Source organism: Herpailurus yagouaroundi, unplaced genomic scaffold (genome assembly GCF_014898765.1).
Source record: "Herpailurus yagouaroundi ecotype Mexico unplaced genomic scaffold, PumYag 188, whole genome shotgun sequence".
Taxonomy (NCBI): Eukaryota; Metazoa; Chordata; class Mammalia; order Carnivora; family Felidae; genus Herpailurus; species Herpailurus yagouaroundi.
In genome coordinates, this window is record NW_024412419.1 from 27618668 (window position 1) to 27641246 (window position 22579).

The 22579-nt window shown below is 39.0% G+C and overlaps 1 protein-coding gene across 10 annotated transcripts in view; it reads left to right on the forward strand.

The window, feature by feature from the left end:
• Window positions 1-22579, forward strand: part of RASGRP3 (RAS guanyl releasing protein 3) — a 105912-nt gene that overhangs the window by 41718 nt on the left and 41615 nt on the right. For 7 of the 10 annotated variants that reach the window (XM_040496487.1, XM_040496488.1, XM_040496490.1 and 4 more), the window contains 2 exons: window positions 2370-2452; window positions 21030-21162. The gene's annotated coding sequence lies outside the window, so the exon portion shown is untranslated. The remainder of the gene's footprint in view (window positions 1-2369; window positions 2453-21029; window positions 21163-22579) is intronic. The other 3 variants (XM_040496491.1, XM_040496492.1, XM_040496489.1) reach the window with 1 other exon arrangement.

A 22579-nucleotide genomic window follows, 5' to 3' on the forward strand; every position in this document is an offset into this window, starting at 1 on the left:
CCTCAAACAAAGCTTTCAGACCTGGAACATTTGGAGTAATGATTGTTCCAACTTAAAAAGTCATTAACAAAAATTAAAACATCCAGAGTAGCATCTAAAATGTTCAAGGGTCTACAGGAGCCCCTTGGACAGATTGATGACTGGGACCTCTTTAGTTAGCACACAATAATAGTTGTAAAATCACAAAGGCTAATAAACATGATTTATTCATCAGATCCCCGAACACTAAAGGTTTGAAAGATGTAAATTTAAAATAATGGAAAGAAGTTTTTCATACTGTATGATGAAACTGTTCAAACAAACAAAAAATCTTGGAAGAATTGTACAGTGTATGTCCATATACCACCAATTCAATTTTAACATTAACAATTTATCATGTTTTCTTTTTCACATCTATTCATTTATCTTCTATCCATCCATTGTTTCATCTTTTTTTTTTTCAAAATAAGTTGCAGACAGCAGTGCACTTCATTTATAAGTACTTCATCATACATATTATTAACTGGAGTCCAATATTTGTTGATTGAAAATTTATATTTTACACAAGAGTGACTGATCTTATACATTTATTTTGCCAAAAGGCTGGGACTCAAGAAGGATTAACACAATTCATGGCTGTCTCTTACTGGGTTATTGATGAAAACAAGGAGCTGTTTGAGAACTTCTTGATCCTCAAAAGTTGTGGCCATATGGGGCAGCCATACTTGACCACCAAACAGTCTTTGAGGCAATGGCAAGAATTGACTTGGCAAAACTACATGCTTCCCAGTAAATGTTAACTGAATTTGAATGTGAAGAAACTGACCCCTAGAAGCACACACACTCTGCCAGTAAATGATTGGGCAGGTATGAGAACAGATCACCTCCAACAGTTTCACACTGAGCATCCCTGCCTGCCTGTAACAACTCTGCAGAAGAACAGTGTAACAGAGTAGATGGTTTATTAGTCAAAACTGTAGTACAGGCGATGCATTCTATCTAGACCCATCCCGAGATTACTCAAGAGGAGCCAGTGCTTGGGCAATAGGAAAGAAGGTAACCTATTCTCACAAAAGAGAACTCTTGATTCACATATTGAGAAAAAAAAAAGTACTTGTGTTCATAAGTCCTCTGACATTCTCCAGAAAGACTTCACATGGCTTACGGTAAACAGCAAAAATAAAATAAAGCTGAAAATGATTAGCATAAGAATAAAACAAGGGCCAAAATATGTCAGTTAGTAGAATGATGGACAAACTTAGACTTAGAAAGCTTTGAAATATTCTAAATTAAGTCAAGTTCTGACATTTTAAAACCTGCCAATTGGCTCCAGAATTAAAAATCAAGTGGAGATGATGTCTAGAAGATGCATTTGTTCAAATGCTTATTGTTGATGAAGATGTCTAGGATTCACTTGAAGACCGAAAAATTCAGTTACATAACCAGGCATTTCCTTACACAAAAAGCAGACATTCTGATACTAGGAAGAAATTTAGATGTTTGATTAACTTTTTCAGTTTCCAGTTTGATGTTCAGACAACAGCCTGTTTCAGTGGTTTTCAACTGGGGACAATTTTGCCCTCTGGGGACATTTGGCAATGTCTGGAGACATTTTGGGTTGTCCCTACTGGGGCTGGGGGTGGGGTACTACTGGCACCTAGTGAATAGAGGCCAAGGATGCTGCTAACCAGCCTGCAGTGCATGGGATCGACCCTACAACAAAGAATTATCCAGCTGAAGTATCTGTAGTATTGAGGTTGAAACACCCCGATCCATATATGTCAGTTATAGATCTAACTCTAGTATGCCTTGAAAACACTGTATATGATTTACATGTGCCATTTCATCTTGTGACTTGTTGAAGAGTATGTGGTGGTGACCTATATCCTTAAGAAATGCTACTGCATTGGCACCATGGCAAAAACGGGGATGTAAAATGAACAGTCCTTCAGAATAAGATCCACAGAAAGCTGAGTTGAGTGGTTGACCATACAAGTCAAAAGCACTCTTTGGTATCTAAGAGCATCAAACGTTGGCAGGCAAGAATGCAGATATTTAATTACTAAAAAAAATTCAAAGGAATTGGGCCCTGCTGTTTAAGAGAGTGGGGGAAGGGATCATTAGATCCTAAGTCATAGGACAGTTCATCCTGGGACTTCTCCCTCTGGGACTCGGAGAGCTCATTTCTCTGCTTCCTTCTTTCCTCTTCAAAATCTCAAGAAGGAGAACTGACTGTGTCAGAAGCAGGTGGATTAGATAAACTCCTGTTGGCAACCTGATGATTATGTCTCTGATTTATGTTCTTCTCCTTCATCTTGCCCTTGGTAATTATATACTCTATCTATGTTTACAACCATGTTCTCTTCCTTTCTTCATTCATGTTCCAACAGGTGCTCAGACCCTTGGTTAGTCCTTCCTCCTCCTGATTCCTTAACATCTTCTTCTCTACAAGATCATCCCCATCAGGATACTGGTATGTTTCGGCAGATCTCATCTTATAAAAATGTCCCTTGATCCCCACATCCACTGCCAATCTCTCTTCGATTCTAGACAGAGTTATTAAATTAATATTCTGCACAAGCTGTCTTTGTTTCTTGATCTGCCATTTACTCTTCAGCTCACAGCAACCTGGCTTCTGCCCACAGCTCCACTAAAGCTGCTCTTGTCAAGGTGACCACTAACCTCCTTGTAGCAAAAATTTAAAAAGCAGAGTTTCCCATCTCTCTTGTTTTACCTCTCTCAGTAGCATTCAACACAGTTAATGGTTTCAGCTTCCATAAGCATGTCCTTCTCTTGGCCTCATGGAGCAACTTGCTTGACATTTTCCTTCTGTCTCTCTGACAACTCCTCATGACGCTCTGCTGCTTTACCTCCTTTTTCTGACCTCTAGATGTTGGAATGCTCAAGGTGGAATGCTCTTGTCCTTTCTCTTTATACTTTCCTCCTAAGTGATCTGAATCATTTATGTAGCTTTAAATGCTGTTCATATGGGGACAATTCCCCAAATTAAATTCCATCTCAGATCTTTCCATGTTTGTTTAAATAACTACATCTTGAGACCTGCACCCAGGAGTTCCACAGGCATCTCAACCTTAACACATTCTTTTTTGGTTTTAATTAATTTATTTTTTTATTTTAGAGAGAGAGTGTGAGTGGGGGAGAGGGGCAGAGAGAGAGAGAGAGAGAGAGAGGGAATCCCAAGCAGGCTCCATGCTCAGATCCATCCCACAACCCTGGGATCATGATCTGAGCCCAAATCAAGAGTCAGATGCTCAACCAACTGAGCCACCCAGGTGCCCCTCAACCATCGCACATCTTAAGCAAAACTCTAGATTTCGTCCAGTGTACCTCTCTCTCCATCCTGCCAATCTTCTCTATCTCAGTTAATGGAGTTATAATTCTGACGGTTTTTCAGGCCTTTTAGTCTTTCACATCTCTTACTAACTTAATCTCCAAGTTCCAACTCTTCAAAGAGATCTGTCCTTGCTACTTACCTAAAATAATTGCTCTTGTCATTCTCTATCTTAGCATCCTGGGTGAGTTTTCATTCCTAGCTCTTATAACAGCTTGTAATTATATATTGGTTTGTCTACTTGTCTGTTGTTGGTTTCTCTCACTAAACTGTATACACCATTGGGCAGGGATTGGGTCTCTTTTGTTCACCAGATATCCAGGCCCTGGCATAATATCTGGAAGGTAGAGGTATTGTGTTCAGTCATTATTTTTTTTAATCAGTAAAGAACTATTTGGATACTAAGCCTAAACAGACACTTACTTTTATCCTGATGAGATAAGAATCAGATCCTTTTGGGGCACCTGTGTAGCTCAGTCGGTTAAGGATCCTACTCTTGATTTCTGCTCAGGTCGTGATTTCACAATTCATGAGTTCAAGCCCTATGTTGGGCTCTGTGCTGACAGCACAGAGCCTGCTTAGGCTTCTCTCTTTCCCCTCTTTCTCTGCCCCTCCCCTGCTCATTCTCTCTCTTGCTCTCTCTCTCAAAATATATAAACTTAAAAAAAAAAAGAGTCAGATCTTTTTTTTTTCTGTTTGAATCACACTTTTAAGTGGATTAAAAGATAATAGTTATACATCATTCAGAAATAAAAGAGAAAAAAGTTAATCTTTAATAAATGCTTGTTGATTGGTGAATTGATTGAGTAGCTAATCGAAAATTTACTTAATTTCTTTGTAATCCTATTTATTTACAACAGAGAAATAATACTACTAACTCTCTTTTTCAGAATTATTTTGTAGAGTGAAGTTAGATTATTGCCCTCTAATTCCTTTTGAAGAAAGACATTAAATAAGCACACAACCCCGTTGGAGATGGTGCAGAGATTACATGTATTATCAATTTCCTTTGTCTGAGAACTGCAGTGCACTGATGTCTGAACTCTTGTGGTTTGTGGGTCAACAAAATGTCATCCTGCTTCTTTGTCATAAGCCCCAGAACTGCTTCAGATGCCCAGTACCCACCAACAAGGGATTTTAGCTTCTTACTAAAACCTCATTATCTTCTTAGGCCCCTGAATACAAAAAATATTTTGACAAAGGGAGATGATTGGTTAGGAGTCATATTTGTACAAAGAGCCAAAGTCTCTTAAAATTAGATTGCTGAGTAGAAATTCCATGACAGACGGCAGATACTGCCTCATTTCTCCAAGTCTAAGTGGCCAAAGGCTGCTTCATGTTGGAAAAGTTATACTTTTTAAGACAGATGCATTAGTTCAAAATCAGCTTTCTGACACATGTACTTTTTATGTCCCAGGGACCCCAGTATGAGGCTGGATTCTCTGGAAGCTCACTGTGATGATGTGTTTCCCTTCCTTCCATGAACTCACTGTTTAAACTTGGGCAAACTATGTTATCTATTTGGCCTTGGGGCTCTCCTTTAGAAAGTGAGGTAGTTTACCTGGTGAATAAAAGGTCCCCTTGAAAAGTAGAAATGTTCTGTCTCTCCTGTACCACAATCTGTTTCTCTTTTTAGAACTACAGGGTTTCTTTGTAGTAGACAAAAAAAGGCACTATCAGAAGACTTGAATGAGCACAATGATGAAATCAGGTGTTTAGAGACCAGGCCTTGCAGCTGCACTGACCCAGTAAATAACCCTTCCTTGGTTTCTGGTTTCTCCTTTTAGAGCAATAAACAACAACAAAGGAAGAATACCAGCTCAACTTGTATAGTCTCTAGTTACCCAAGTGACTCATTATCTAAGTGCCGGAAATTATCCACAGGAAGCTATCCTGAAAGCCCACAGTGATGAGTACCTGTGTATTACTCAAATCTGACATGGAGGAGTAAGCTGTTACTAGGTGTAGCCAATAGATCCAAAGCAACATAGGGAGGAAGTGGGGGAGAGTGAAACTAGATATTCACTATAATGTGAGGAATCTAAAAATGTCTTCTCCACTAAGCATGGGTAGGTACATTTTTTTTTTTTAATATATAGACGTTCCAGTATACGTTCTATTTTCCCTTAATCTTTCCAGAATCTGCAAAGTAAAGCATTGAGAGGGTATTGGCACCAAGTCCCATGCTGTTTGGGAATCATTAATGAACATCTATTTTACAAGAACTTTTCTACAAAAGGAAAACACAGAAATCTGAGGGAATTGCAAAACTTGGAAGTAATCTAGACATTATAAGCATATTATAAATGGAAATAAGTAATAATCTGCTAGCCAAAGCAAGCCTGACAAATACTGTAGAAATTCTCAAACTTATTGTCTTGCTTGGGTGGGAGGTGAAGTTTGTCTTGTGATCTGAACCTACTTTTTGAATGAAAATATGCCAGAAGGCATAGTAGCTGTGGTTCTTCTTTGTTTAATCCACGAGTAGTAACATTGTGAAGACCTGTACAATGAAGAATCCCCCTTAACCTTTGCTTAGCATCTGTAATGTCAAGAGGGAGCCTGATGTGTCTGAATTCGGGGCTCACAAATGCAAATATCTGCAGGCCAAGAAGACACTATAATGAGTGAAGTAGATTGGGATAAGAATCTTCTTTATAAATCTACTTCCTTATAAATCTGCTAAAAAGAAATGGCACATAAATGGCAATGACCCTTGGCCTCAGCTGGGGAAACAATAGAGGGTAGTTGGAACTTTGGGGAACTGGAAGGCAGTCGCTACTCAGCTCCAGCCAGATATTGCCTCATGGGGCAGATATGATTTCTCCACAAGAATCTAGAAAACTGGATTTTTAAAAGGTAAAGTCTGGATTTGTACATTTTGCAAATAATGCAAAGATTTTGAAACTTTGTGAGGGCCTAACAAAAAAAATAACATTGAGGGGCCAGACCTCTGTCCAAAGGGTCACCATTCTATAATCTGTGAATGATAAGTAAGGAAGAGCTTAATTTGCACCATCTTCAATTTGGAGAAAAAATAAAACTAGGACTTGTGGTTCAGTATTTGCCTTTAAATAGGTGTGCTTAGATAAAGAGAAAAAAATTTAAAGGGCATTTGAGTACAATGTTTAAGCAGCAGTGTACTTTTATACTTAACTGCTATAGCATCAGATCTAGGGTTCCTTAGATTTTGTGGGAAGTACGATTTTGTATCAGGACCCACAGATTGCTTCATATAACCACAAAGATGTGGAGATTTGGATACTTCTAAATGGCAAAAACAATTTTCTAGTTTTTATAAATAGATGTTTGGTACCTTGTAGACAGCACATTATCAAAGGCAAGACTCCCTTATCCAAAAGCAAAACTGAATGTTGGAAAAAGCATTATAATGCCTGAGAACCAAAAACACTTGTACAAAACTTGGGCTCTGTTCACACTGCCTTAGATGCCTGAAGGTAACACATTTTGGGTCTTGAGTGTTCCTTCATTTTTCAGTGTAGACACTGCTTGAGGTATTCCAGTATTTTTCTTCCCAGTAATTGATGGCTTTATGGTGGCTTTTCCCCCTTTATCTCCCAAACCAGGTATTACTATGTAGTAATAAATTAATGAGATTTTTAAACATTTTCTCTTTTTTTATTTATTTTGAGAGAGTGAGAGAGTGTGGGAGGGGCAATGAGAGAGGGAAAGAGAGACTCCCAAGCAGACTTGCTCTGTCAACGAGGAGCTTAATGTGGGGCTCGATCCCACCAAACATGAGATCATGACCTGAGCCAAAATTAAGAGTTGGATGCTCAACTGACTGAGTCACCCAGGCACCTCTAAACATCTTCATTTATATTTTTCTGTTTTCAGAATGCAACAAATAATTAGCATTGCATTGAGTAGTGAGAAAATATCTCTTTACCCAAATGCTTGGTAAAAACTTTCAGGTTTTCTGTGATTAACGGTTGAAGAGTGCTAAGATAGTTAAATAAATAAATATGTGGCCTGGTTCCTGGACTAGAAATTAGAAGTGTTGAAAATATGAGATCTTGTGGTGAGATAAAGATTGGCGAGGGGTTAAAACTGTGTGAACATGGGGACTTGTGAAATCCCCACAAATTACCACAGAAGCCAACAAGGCTCTCATTCTATTTTTAGTGCCTGGCTCAGTTTCACTAACTATTTCAACTCTTCAACATCCTTATTGTGACCAGTATCTCCATCAGCAGAACTTTAGGTGGAAATGTTTTTGTGTTCTATCTAATCTCAAGAACATTTTTTTATGGGTTTTGATAACCTGACATGCATTTATTCCCATTCTGGAGAAGAATGAGTTCAATGTCAAGACTGGGGTCCTATTCATGACCCTTTGGTATATATGAAATACTACTGAGATTTCTATATGTATCTACTAAAATTTCCTGCTTTTTAACTTCTCTGGGGACATGTATGTGTCTGTGTATCCCTGTAAGGACCTATCTTATATGCTTGATAGATATTTCTTTGAAAAATAGATTGTAACTGATGGGTAAAAATATAAATAGGTGAATATGAATAGTTGGGTTGTATGTCTAGAGACAGCTACTTTATCCTCCCAAAATAATGAATACTACATAGTAATACCCTGATTATGGAATCTTTTTAAAGTTTATTTATTTTGATAGAGACAGAGAAAGCACAAATGGGGGAGGGGTGGAGAGAGAGAAGGAAAGAGGGGAGAATACCAAACAGGCTCCGCACAGTCAGTGCACAGAGCCACACAGGGCTCGAACTCACAAAACCATGAGATCACAGTCTGAGCTGAAATCAAGAGTCCAGTGGATGCTTAACTGACGGAGCCACGCTGGTGCTCCACTGATTATGGGATCTTTAAGAAAATATGGGACTACAGTACAATTAGTAGAAATGGGATTTAAACTAGCTTTCATTTCATAATTCAGATTTCTAGCCTATGCTGCCTTTTCTCTTCTTTCACCAAATGAGTATGTGTCTATAAAATACATGTGGCTTATAACTTTGAGAGACATGATATAAATAGGAATCAATTTATTCCATAGTTAGAGGGCACTTTTTGGTCATTTACCAGGGAAAAAACAATAGTAGCTAACACTTACTGAGAATGTACTATATTACAGTTAATTCGCATTTAACCTGTATTAACTCATTGAATTCTCATAATAACCCTACAACATAGATACTGTTACTCTCCAACTATATAGATAAAGGTACAGAGGCACCATAAAGCTTACATAATTTACCCAAGGCCACATACTAGAAAGTACAGGAGTCAAATTTGGTGTCAGTGGTTTGTCTGTAGAGTTGACCCTTAACCATCAATCAAGCCTACTCAGAACTCATTAAATGACTAAAATGTGTAAAGCCTGCACGGACCCAGAAGAGGGCTGCATTGGATTATATCACATGGACCTTCACAGTGGCTTTTAGTTGTGATGCTTGGAACACGACAGTCTCTCTCTCCCTGTCTCAATGTTGATTGAGTGAAAGGAATGAACACATGTGAACTTTAAATCCAGTTTTAAGAGCCCCATTCTGTTAGTATTCCTGCTTCTCCACACCTCTCTGCCTTTTTCAGTGTTGTTTTCTTTGCATGCGGTTTCTCCTTCTTTCTTCACTCAGTGCAGCCCCCCTCATGCTTTAAGGCACCGCTCGATTCTGTGAGTCAGAAGTTATTACTTCTCTCGTGACTCTTTCATAATGCCCTGTATCATAATTTCTGTTCATTTTGTGGCTCCCTGTTTAGATTTTAAGTCCTCTGAGATTACAATCTATGCCTGATACAATCTTGTACCTCTGCAATGGTGTTAATCACAGTGTCTGGCACAGAAATAAGTGTTTATTAAATAAATGATAAAATGACTGGAAGAAGTTTTCCGTGTATTTTTATTCTCTATAACCTAAATCTGTAATAAAAAATCTAGAAGCATGTCTTGAAATTCCATCATGGGCATGTTAATGTAAGAGGAGTAAATTCACTGAATAGAAGAAGAAATTCAAGATGAAAATAAGATTAGAGAAAAACAGTGGAAAAGAAATCTGACGTTTGCAGATCATCTTGGAAGAAGAAGGTGGTAGAGAAAGATAACCATAGACAGATATCAGATGCACTTCTGGGTTGAGCGCTAGAAAGACAAAAGACACAGTCTGGTTCTTAAGAAATTACTGGGGAGACAGAACCACTTGGTAACATAAATCATACAAAGCCTAAAGGAAGTCAGTAAGCGGAGTACCAAAGTCTGCCTGGAGGAGCTGGGAGGGAGGAGAAGAATTCAAATAGGCATTTCAGAAGTGAGTGTGTGATTGCCAAACAGACTTATTGAGGGGAAGAGAAACATTCTAAAAAAGAAACAGTATGGGCAAAGCATGATGTCCTGGTCAGTGCAGGCTGCTGTAACAAAAATACCATAGACTGGGTGGCTTAAACAACAAACCATTTTCATGATCTAATTATCTCCCAAAGGCCCCGTCCCCAAATACCATCACACTGGGAATTAGGGGTTCAACATATAAATTTAGGCGGGGGCACAAACATTCAGTCCACAGTACATAGAAAAGAAGTTCATTTTATAGTAATATAACATTCTAGAATAACTGAGGGTCAATCTAGAAAACTTCCAACAGTGCACACTGCCATGGAGCAGGGGAAAGGTAATGGCAACCTGAACCCGAGAGTGGAAGTGGAGAGGAACTGCTATGGGAGCAGATGAGAAGCATTTGGGAGGTACATGATCAGACCTTCCTGTGGAGGGAGGGGGAAAGGAGGAGCTGGGAAATCTGGGGTGAGTCCTCAGTGTCCAGCATGGAATGCTGGGGCAGATGAAGCCGTACATCACGGAAGGAAATAAAACAGTTTAGTAGGAGGGTGAAGAAGACATAATTTTTAATTAATTAATAAATTATAATTGAAATATAATTCATATACTACTAGAATCTCTCCTTTTTAGTTGTATAGTTTCATGATTTTTCATATATTCACAAGGTTATAAAGCAACCACTGTTATCAAACTTCAGAACATTTTCATCACCCCAAAAAGAAACCCTGAGCTCATAGAGTCACTCTTTATGCTTCCATTCCCTTAGCCCCTGGAAGCCCTAATTTACTTTCTGTCTCTATGAATTTGCCTATGCTGGCCATTTCATCTCAATGGAATTATACAATATATGGCTTGTTTTGTGGTCTGGCATTTTATTTTATCTTATCTTATTTTATTTTATTTTATTTTATTTTATTTATTTCATTTCATTTCATTTCATTTCATTTGTATGTTTTTCTTCACGTGACATCATGTTTTCAAGGTATATCCATGTAGCAGCATGTATCAGTATTTTATTCCTTTTTGTGGCTGAATAAAATTCCATCACGTAGATACACTTCCTTTTGTTGGTCTATTTAGCTGTTCATAGTCATTTGGGTTGTTTGAACATTTGGGTTATTATGATTACTACTGCTGAGCATTTGTGTATAAACTTTTGTGTGGACATAGTTGTTTTTTCTTTTATATGTTCATTTATTTATTTTGTGAGAGAAAATGAGAGAGAGAGAGAGAGAGAGAGAGAGAGAGAGAGAGAGAGATCATGCACACATGCTAGCAGGGGAGGAGTGGAGAGAGACAGAGAATCCCAAGCAGGCTTTGTGTTGTCAGTGCAGAGGCGGATGTGGGGTTCAATCTCACGAACCATGGGATCATGACCTGAGCTGAAATCCAGAGTCGGACACTTAACTGAGCCACCCAGGCGCCTCTGAACATAAGTTTTCAATTCTTTCAGGTATATACCTTGGAACGAATTTGCTGAATCATATGGTAACTCTCTAAGTTTTTCAGAAACTGCGAAATTGTTTTCCAAAGCTGTATCATTTCATATCTTCACTAGCAATGTGCGATGGTAAGGTATGAAAACGTACCCACGAGCTAAGTAAAACTTTCTCAAAGGCACCCCCAGTTAAGTGCCGGAGCTGGGATGTGATCCCAGGTCTGCCCATCTGCAGCCTCCACTTGCTGACCTCTACAGTATACCATGCATCTGGCCTCATTTTCTTTTGGAGTTACCAACATGGAGTGGTAGTTGAAGCCATGGTTGTGGATGAGTTTGTCATGGAGAGTCTGAGGTGAGAAGAAAAGTCCAGGCATGGATACCTGTGGACCCCCAGCAGTAAGAAAGGAGTCTGTGTGTGTCTGAGGTGTGACCAGAGGCACAGGAGTAAAACCAGGGAAGAGAAGTTGCCAGGAAAACCATCCAAGGGGAGAATTTCAGGGGGAGTGTGGTCAAGAGGCAACGCAAAGCTGCTGAGCCTTGGGGTGAATGTGGTGTCTTCTGCCAGAGTAGTTTTGGTGAAGTGTGGGAGTAGGGAGTGAAGGGAGAAGTGGACAGAGTTTTATTTGAATGTTCTGAAGAGGGCATGGAATCAATCCAGCAAATTCTACCTGACTGTGAAGGATGAGAGCGATAGGAGAGGAGGCCAATAGGGAGCTGATGTTCTTTGTTTGTTTCTGGTTTTGGTCAGGAAAGATACCTCATATTTACTTAAACTGCTAGTACTTTAGCTCCAATTCATTAATTCTCCCTTTTTATAAGCATATCAACAAAATCCTTGTTTCCAGTCTTTTGCCTCCTCCAATTCTTTAATAGTGACTTTGTGAAAAGCTATCTTCCTCTCCCTCTGTCTTTTTTCCCTCTTCCTGTGTCTCTCTAGATCCACTAATAAGAGATTCATGTTTCTAGGAGTTACAAAATTTCCAAAGGGTAATTTGGTATATTCACAAAGTAGTACTATCAACCTCTATAGTCCATGAGAATTCTAAAAGTTCTTTTCGGCATTGATAGATACCCCGACCTCCTTATCTTCTGTATGTAATATGCTATTACTCCATTTATAATGTTGTTCTAATAGGGAAATACACTCTAAATTCCAAAATCACTTTTCAAATATAGTTGGGAACATTTCATAATTTCCTTTTTTATTTTCCATTGTGTTTTATGCTCTTAAAGCCTTTTTTTTAAGTGGGCTTTTTTTGTTCTGATGAGGAAGGCACAGTAATATTGTCTCTCTCATGTTAGGGATGATGAAAGCAAGCCTTAGAGAAGTTAAAGGGGACCTCAGACACCACTGACATTTATTAGTCACTAATATTTTCTCTTTTGTTGGTATACACAGTGATTTCTTTGCAGGGGTAAGGTGAAATTAGCTAATACCTCAAATGAGAAGATGAGAGATGTCACCACCTCTTGAGATATGTCTTCCTTTTAGAGAAAGGAAGAAACGTTTGCTGGAGGAGAAACACCTGAAATCATAGAAAATGACAAAGTCATTAAGTGGAGCCTTCTAATTATGGCCCTCAAGCTATATACGTTTAATGGAGGGTGCAGAACTAATTTTAAAAATGTTTTTTGTTCCTATACTTTATCTTTAATTGGTTTCAATAAGAGGTCTCGCTCCAATTCAGAAGTAATCACAAACTGAGACTTTACCATTTCTCAAAAGAGTACTATGAACATACCGGTTTCTGAACAGGAGCAAAATGTTTTCATTTAGATGATAACATAGAACAGTTTCACTTACAAAGGAGAAATTAATATTACCTCTTCAAATGGGTCTGCATGTGTATACAGGAGTTAGCATTAGAATAGTGTAAGAAATTTAGTTTTTAAAGCTTATCACTGTCCATAGTAAAATTGGATAACAAAATTAATAACACTACTAATAAAGCAGCATTGTACAGCCTCCGTTCTTCTTTTAGTGTATCCATTTACTTACACTTTTTGAAAAATCCAATGACAGTTCAGAACTCAGTGCATCCCTGAGTAAAATCATTTTACTGTCATCAGCTCTTGTTCTAAGTATTGTCGTGTGTGTGTGTGTGTTTCCTGTGAGAGAAAGTTTCTTTTTTTTTTTTTTTAATTTTTTAAATTTATTCGGAGAGAAAGAGCAAGCACATGAGTGGGGTACGGGCAGAGAGAGAGGGGAAGAGAGAATCTCAAGCAGGCTCTGCACTATCAGCACAGAGCCTGACATGGAGCTTGAACTAAGGAACCACGAGATCATGCCCAAAGCTGAAGCCAAGAGTCAGAAGCTCTGACTGAGCCACCCAGTTGCTCTGAGGGTAACTTTCTTGGTAACAGGTTGATGATATCAATGTCCTGACCAATTCTGGATTCAAGCTCAGATATTTCTGGCTACTTTGCTGTCTGATACCACTGAATTTAGCTGGTATTTTCTGTTCTAGTTTTGTGACCCATAAAACTTAATAATCCCAGAAGTGTCCTTGTTCAGGAAGCCTTCTCAGATCTCTTTGGTTAAATTTGATCCCGTATTTGTGCTCCCAGAATGCCCTGGGCATGTTTCCCTGACACTGGATGTAACGGGATCCTTATTATATAATAACCAGTTTATGGAGTGCCTGGGTAGTTCAGTGGGTTGAGTGTCAGACTCTTGATTTTGGCTCAGGTCATGATCCCAGGCTCGTGGGATCAAGCCCTATGTCAGGCTCCACACTCAGTTTTAAGCCTGCTTAAAATTCTCTCTCTGTCTCTCTGTCTCTCTGTCTCTCTCTGTCTCTCTGTCTCTCTCTCTCCCCCTCTCCCTTTCCCTCTCCCTCTCTGCCCCTTTCCCCTGCTCTTGCTCTCTCTAAAAACAAACAAACAGGGGCACCTGAGTGGCTCAGTCAGTTGAGTGTCCAGCTCTTGGTTTCAGCTCAGGTCATGATCTCATGGTTTGTGGGTTCGAGTCCCATGTCTGGCTCTGTGATTCTGCTTGGGATTCTCTCTCTGTCCCTCTCTCTCTGCCGCCGCCCCCCCCCCCCCCCCACCGTCTATCAAAAATAAAAACTAAAAAAAAATTAAAAAAACAAAAAACAATAGCAACAAAAAACAGTTTGTAATCTGTATCCTGCAGGGGAAGTAGGCCCCTCAAATGGACTCTTTAGGGGAGCCTGGGTGGTTCAGTTGGTTAAGCACCTGACTTCGGCTCAGGTCATTATCTTGTGGTCCATGGGCTCGAGCCCCACAGTGGACTCTGTGCTGACAGCTCAGAGCCTGGAGCCTGCTTCAGATTCTGTGTCGCCCTCTCTCTTTCTCTCTCTTAATTTCTCTCCCCCGGGGGGGGGGCCGGCCCAGACGAATAAACTTTAAAAAATGGGCTCTTTACACCTCCAGTGCTTAATGTTTAGCAGATACTTAATCATTGGCCTTATTTTTGCTCAGCCAAACAAATGCCTTTCTGTAAGCATGGACATACTTTTTAAGTCAGCCTTCCAGTATGTTGGTGGTTCTTACTGCATTCCTGTGAAACAGATTATACTGCTGGCTGTGCCTTCCGTTCACATTCTTTTGCTTCTTAGAGGCTTTCTGTGTAGTACCTTCATTCTCTTTTGTGTAGATGCTAACCCCTGAGATTGTCATCTGGGCCCAGTGGCTGGTTCCCTAAGAGTTATATTTAGCCATGCCAGTTACTGAAAACCTCTTCCTGCTCCTGGTGGGCACAGAGGCATGAGCCTGTTAGTGCTGGTACCAAGTACTGAACCAGCTCAGAGCTCATCTCACACGGCCTAAACATTAAGGAACAATGTTTAGCTGTGTTTTATTTATTGCTAGGTTACTGGGGAGAATACTGGCCTCCCACAGTTCAATGGGTAAAGCACTCAACACGATGAGGACCCAGGTAGCATTCAAAACAATGACTTCCTCCTCCTCCACCAACATCATCATCATCATCATCATCAAGCTCAATCTGGAGTAAATGAACAGTCAAAGGGTAAGGGATAGTGACTTTACTTGAGGGGATTTGGAATCAGGTCCTTCCAGAGCATTAGTGCCACAGATGAGATTCTTATGAATATAATGCTGGCATCTTGAGGAGAAAACATTGATCTTCATAAAAGCTGTTTTCCCAAAGTTTAAAATTTTAACTTCCAGGCTAAACATTTTCTCGTTCTGAATCTTCTTTTGGGATCCTATTTACAATTTGAACACTAGAGTTGCCATGGTAGGTCATAACCTTTCCAAGGAGTTGAATGTGTTCATCTGGAAACCATCTGATTGCAAATGTCTAATATGTGTATATATCAGTTTTCTTCTGTGTTTAGCTTCAGCCAAATGCTAGGAAAATACCTGCTTGGTTGGACTTTGGAATTTCGTATTTATTGCTAAAGCTTCTTCAAGATTCTCATTTCTCATTTAACTCCTGTTAAATGTAAATATATTCGTTTGATTGCCAATAGTAAATATCAGTAACCAAGAAAAAATAAACAAAATGCCGCTTAGCCTTGTTACTTAATTGTTGACCGGAGCTACAAGGGGGGCCTTGTGGAATGAGCTCTGAGCTGGTTATTGACTTCCGTTCAGTATTTGGTACCAGTGAGTCCCTGAATTGCCAAACTGCTGTAATAATGATGGTTATTCATCTTGAGACAATAGAGCCAGTGATCGAATGCTTAGAAGCTAAACACAGGGCATAGTACACATTTGTTCTAGGCAATGCCTAGAAATTGATCTAATAGGCAAGTCTTAACAACAGCTAAAATTTGTGTGGGTAGTAGAAAAAATACAAATTTTCAGAGTCGGACAGACCTGACTTTGCCACTTAACTAGTAATATGACATGGACAAGTAATTTAACCTTTCTGGAGCTCAATTTCTTCATCTATGAAATGGGGAGAATGATATTTTGCTTTAACAAAATGATATTCTAAGATTTAACTATAAGTAATTTTCCCAACATTATGTGTATCATATTATATGCCACCAACAAGTAGTATTTGAAGAAACTATTATTACTTTGTTTTCTAAAACCCACAACATTGATTATTTATTTATTTTTTAAAAAATTTTTGGGGCGCCTGGGTGGCGCAGTCGGTTAAGCGTCCGACTTCAGCCAGGTCACGATCTCGCGGTCTGTGAGTTCGAGCCCCGCATCAGGCTCTGGGCTGATGGCTCGGAGCCTGGAGCCTGTTTCCAATTCTGTGTCTCCCTCTCTCTCTGCCCCTCCCCCGTTCATGCTCTGTCTCTCTCTGTCCCAAAAATAAAATAAAAAACGTTGAAAAAAAATTAAAAAAAATTTTAACGTTTTTATTTATTTTGAGAGACAAAGCAGGAGTGGGGTGAGGAACAGAGAGAGAGACACACACAGAATCTGAAGCAGGCTCCAGACTCTGAGCTGTCAGCACAGATCCCAACACAGGGCTTGAACCCACAAACTGTGAGATCATGACCTGAGCCAAAGTCAGACACCCAACCGACTGAGCCACCCAGGCACCTCACAACAACACTGATTATCAATGCCCTATCGATTTAGAAAAAGCTCTTTTCAAGAGAAAAACAAACAAAAAAAATAACAACAACAATTTAAAACTCAGGAAAACCTCATTATCACATTAGGTAAACCCATCCAAGACAAGAATGAAAAAAATTACTTTTAGAGTTGAGAAAAACACCATTTTCCAGGGCTGCTTATCCTGTATGTCATTTGTTCAATTACCTTTGGGGTTATTACTCTACTGTCTGTAAACGTGGGATACTTTATTCTCTGGGTCACCATGGCCCATTTAAAATGTTGTAACTTTGGTCTAAGCACTGGGCTCATTTCCTTAGTACACACTATCTGGGTTGGTTTGTGATAGAATCAACTTTGACAGTGATGACAGGAGGTTGTGACAGAGTATGATGAGAAAGAGTAATCAATTGGAGGAAATAAGGTAGAAAGAGAAATTCAAAGAGTTGAGAGGTAATGTTGAAAACAATGAGAAGGAAAATTAAAGTTAAAAGAAGACCAATGCAGAAAAAAGCAAAGGATGCCAAATATGAAGAGTGAACTGAGAAGGAACAGTAATGTATCTTGTTATTTATGACCTTTTTAAAGATAATAGATAATGAGGAGATTGGTGTGTGTACGTGGTAGGGCAGAGATACAGAAATCCCAACTGGGAAGACAGAGGACATGGGAATGGTGGCTGAGGCTATAGTTGCCCAGAATGCAGTGTTCTGGATCAAGTCAAAGGGTGAGAGACAAACAATTTCTTTATTATATCACATCCAATAGTATCTGTCTTCTTCCTCACCATTTGAAGCGAAGCTGGGTAAAATGGGAGAAGGAAGGAATGCCCTTGTGTGGAAACTACCTAGCAAATGCCCGCTGTGCTTTAGCTCTGAGTTATGGAAACCACATGTGACTGGACTATAACAGCATTAACTCAGAATTGCCTGCTCCATAAAGAAGAAACTTGCCATGTAAGTTGTTCCAGAAAAGTTAAATAATTTCAGAAACGTGGCACGAATGATGTCACCCACAGAACAAGGAACACTAAACTCTCAAACTCCAGAAAAGAAACATCAGCCTTCTCAATGGAAATAATGGGAAATAGCCCAATAATTCTGTTTCTTTCTTCTGTGCTTTTTACCACATCTGTTGCATATTTTTTCCTCTTGATAAATGTCAGACCTTCTAGCAGATGACCTTGTCTCCTCCTTTTTAGAGTAAATAGAAGTGATTAGACAGAACCTTCCTTGACTTCCTGCTATCAAAAAGACAAATCTACAAATATCTCTACCTATTTTGCCCTCTTTCCTGCTATTACAATGAGAAAGCTGACCTGCTACATTATCCAAAGTAAATCCCTCCACCTATGCATGGCTCCATCACTTCTGTCTTCTCGGGATCCTTGTTATGTAGGTTAAATTCTTCTCCTGTTCTTTAAATTTTCCTTTCCAACTGATTAGCACTTAAATATGCTCAGGTGTCATATCAGAAGTCTGTAATGGGTATCCAGAAGCTAACTCAGCATTTCCCTTTGGACGTCTCAGACAGTTCTAACTCAACACATCTAAAGGTGAACTCATCTTTTGTCCACCATGAATTTCCTACTCCTTCCCCTTCCCCTCAATTTCTCAATCTCAAGGGAATGGCTCCATAACCCAACCAAATGTTTAGCTAGAAACCTGGGAATTATCCCTGATTCCTTCTTTCTGCTCATTCCCCAAAGCCATCGGATCAGCAAATCTTGTGTCTATCTTCAAATTATATTCTGTAACAAACCACCCCCCTCCATCTCTGTTGCCACACACTGGTTTAGATAGCAATCATCTCTTGCTTGGATGGTTATAATTGACTACTGTTTTCCACATCATCAGTGTAGGTGTCTACTAATGTCTTTTCCACACTGCAGCTGGAGGGATCTTTAAAAAATCTAGGGGTGCCAGGGTGGCTCTATCAGCTCATATCAGGTGAATGTACAACTTCAGCTCAGATCATGATCTCACAGTTCGTGGGTTCCAGTCCCGTGTTGGGCTCTGTGCTGACAGTTCAGACCCTAGAACCTGCTTTGGATTCTCTCTGCCCATCTCCCACTCGTGCTCTGTCTCTCTCTCCCTCTCATCTCTCTCTCAAAAATAAATAAATGTTAAATTTTTTTTTAATCTAGGTAGGATCACACCGCTCTCTTATTCATCTCTGAAACAACGGTTTCCCATTGCCTTTCAGATAAAGCCCATACGCCTTCATATAACTTACAATACTGTTCATGAGCTACCCCTATGGACTCTTTAGTCTCATGTCTTGCCATATTCAATACTTCAGTCATTCTAAATGTCTTTCAGCTTTTCATAATTGCAATATTCCCATCCACTCTTTGCCTAGCTAAAACTCGCTTCGCTCCTATACTAAAGTAGTGCCCCTCCCCTTCAGGGGATACTTTATTGTAATTATTTGTTTAATTCTTTGCTAGAGTATAAGAATTATGTCTTTCTCATTTACCCATTTATCCTCTTCTCTGCTTGCCCCCAATCTTGTCTACCAGCCACTCCAGTACCTTACTTAATATCTGGTGTCTAATAAATCCCCAGTAAATATTTGTCAAATAAATTCATTATTTTTCAGAGCTTTATTAACCTTTCTCTTACTGAACTTAATATTCTTGATTCTCCTTAGTCTTAGGGAATATAATCATAACACCTTTTCAATCTTGTGCCTGTGGTGAGGAAGGGAGATTCAGCTTGAATGTGGCCAGAACAACAAATGCTAGGATGAATTAGTTGTTAATCCTTAAGGTTTAAAGGCTTGTAATAATACCACTCATTTTCACTAAGGTTTTAGGCATTTAGAGAAACCCCCTTATTTCCATATGAAGGTCCTATAAAAGCCAAGACATATTTGTGGTCATTTATATATAAAGACAATATCTGCCATTAGGAGGGAAGAGTCTTTAAGGGTTTTTGTTAGTTTTTTATTGCAATAGAGATAATGCTATAGACAAGACTATCTTTGGAAGTTCTAACATGGCCAACATCATTTCAAAACTGTTTGTTGAATTTTTACTAGATATAATATTTCAACTTATAAATTCTGTAATCCTGGAGCCAGGAGCAACCTTTGCTGTCATTTTGGCATGCTTCCTAGACACCTTCTGGGAATTAAGCCCACAACATCTCTGACAGTCATTACTTTACTTTGGCTCAAGAACTTTCAGGAATGGGATTCCATTGCTGATGAGGCCACCTGCCCCACTTTTAGAAGCTCTAGTGTCACAATGTTTTTTCTCCTATTTCCTTTTTTCTTCTCTAACTTAACATCTCTCTTCCTGTCACTTCCATCATATTGGTCCTGTACTTCACCTAAGTCCTCAACTTAAAGACCTTTAAATATTGGAAGGGAAGAGATACTGTGGGTGAAGGGAAGAACATTCCCTTGAGCACCCAGTATTTTACAGGACATATGGTGGGTGTATTTTATGTTACCTCTGTAACTCCTTCAACAATCCAGTAAAGTAGGCAGCAATACTGGCATTTTACTCAGACGTAAGTAAAACTCCCCCACATTTGCTTATCTAGGACTGAAATCCAATTTTCAAAGACTCTAAAGGTTCTGAGTCAAGAGGCTGGGGTGCTAATTTATGTCCGTTAATGCTAGCTGCATGGAGCTGACTCCTTTTTACTATTTCTAAAATTGGGAGCATAGTTCTTTTTGTCCTAGGCAACCTCACAAGGATTTTTTGAAGACAGAGGCTTTCATGTTAATGAAAGACTTTTTGCTGCAGGCAGACATCATGGCCTTTGGAATCACACCCAACAGAACTCTATTGCCCTTTTGAAGTGAGAACTTTTCTCATAGAAGTAATTCAAGCCCTGGGGAAATTTTGGCTTTATTGTGTCCTTTTCAGACTTGTGAGAAAATGTGTATGCTGGGGAGCAATAATTCTCATTTCAGCCAGAGAATACCTATCAACACTAAAGCAAGTCCCAAACCATTGGGAGACTAAACAACCTGGACTAAAATAACATTGACACTCACATTGAGACAGTCAGGAATGATTTAGAGTCAGAGTTTGATGATCACCACAACAAACTGTTTTAGAGATTTACTAACATTCCAAGGTCAGTGTTTGGAAATTCGTAATGAGTACTCCAATGGTACAAGTGTATTTGGACTAAAATAGTATTTTACACTATGTGTATAAATTTTGGTTTTTGCCACATTTACAGCACTTTAATAGGCTGGTTTTTTAAAATAGCTAATTTGATTTAAAAAATACCATGTCACCAAGTAACTATTTCGAATATTTTTCTTTATTTAATTGACTTTGAGATGGACAAAATTTCGAAAACCACCTATAACTCAAGGGTTTTGGAAATGTTTTAACACAACGTGGATTCTTTGGGGTTTCTATTATTTAACTTTGTCTGGGGATTTCTTTATGTTCTTTTATCAGGTTCTGCAAAGTACTTATTATTCAAGTTGGATAAACCAGTTCTGCAGACTGCATCCCCAGTGCATTTTCAAAGAATGACAACTGCCCTTAACATTCTTGCAGACCTGGATACCTATCTGTGTGAAACCAGTAGGTAAGTATTTATTTAAACCATTGTAGATTACATACGAAACTTGCCAAAATAAATATGCCTAGGAAAACTGAAAGAAACGTGCTATGATATTAACAAGAGTTATCTTTGGATGGTGAGATTGCGGGCAACTTTTTTTCCTTCCTGTCCTATTTTAAACGATGAATATATGTTGCTTTTATAATAAAGAAGCTTTACTTTTGAAAAAGCAGTTGCAGACACAATAATAGCCACACAAATAAAATGAGATCTCAGGTGCATGTGCAGGTGACAGAATGCTAAGTGGGGACACAGACACATCTACTGATTGCAGAAACAGATTGTAACTGGAGAGCCTGGCCTGCCTGGCTCTCATGTGCTGCCTTCCTTGCAGATCACAAATATAATCCCAAACATAGTGACAGGTCTTTGGTACCACATTATTTCTTTCTAACCCCTTATGGAAGGGTAATACCTTCCTCAAGAAGATCAGCTGAATAGAGGTGCCTGGGTGGATCAATCCGTTAAGCATCTGACTTCAGCTCAGGTCATGACCTCGCAGTTTGTGAGTTCAAGCCTCACGTTGGGCTCTGTGCTGCCAGCTCAGAGGCCTGGAGCCTGTTTCTTATTCTGTGTCTCCCTCTCTCTCTCTCTGTTCCTCCACTGCTCACTCTCTGTCTCTCTCTCAAAAATAAATAAACACTTAAACAATTTAAAAAAAAGTAGACCAACTGAATAATTATAGATTTGACCTGAGAAACTAGTTTAGTTAATGTAGGCCATTTGGTTCTAAGCAATATATTTACCATTCTGTAACAAGAGTTCACAAGATAAAAAGTGTCTATATATACATGAAGGGTAATCAAACTTGTCAATTGTCCAATCTTGACTTTTAATGGGATTGACAGAATTTACATTAAGGAAATAAGAGAAGTGTTGCCCCCAAAATGTCCTGGAAGAGGTACCAAGTTCTTATGAATATAGACAGATCCTATTAAGTCTAGAAAGCTGGAAGGAACCTCTATCCCAGGCTGTTTACTAAAAGCTGATTTAAAGTACTAAAACAAACTAAAAATATTATAGAACATATTCATATAAATATGTACATATTCAAAGATAAACTTCTTATAATTTTTATTTTATTCATTTCCTCATCCATCCATCCACTCATTCATTAATTCATCAAATGCTTTTTTTTTAGTATCTTCTCTATGAGAGACAACATCTTAGGAGTTGGGGAGTATGCCAGAGAACAAACACAAAAATCCTGCGTTCATAGAGCTTATGTTTATAGTGCTAGAAAGATTTAAAAACAAATAAACAAGTAAAATATATAGTACATCAAATGGGGACGAGTGTTATGAAGAAAAATAAAGCCAGGAGGTGAGGTAGGGCATGCCAAGTGGGAGGTGTGTGTGAGGAGAGAGGTCTTGTTGTTTTA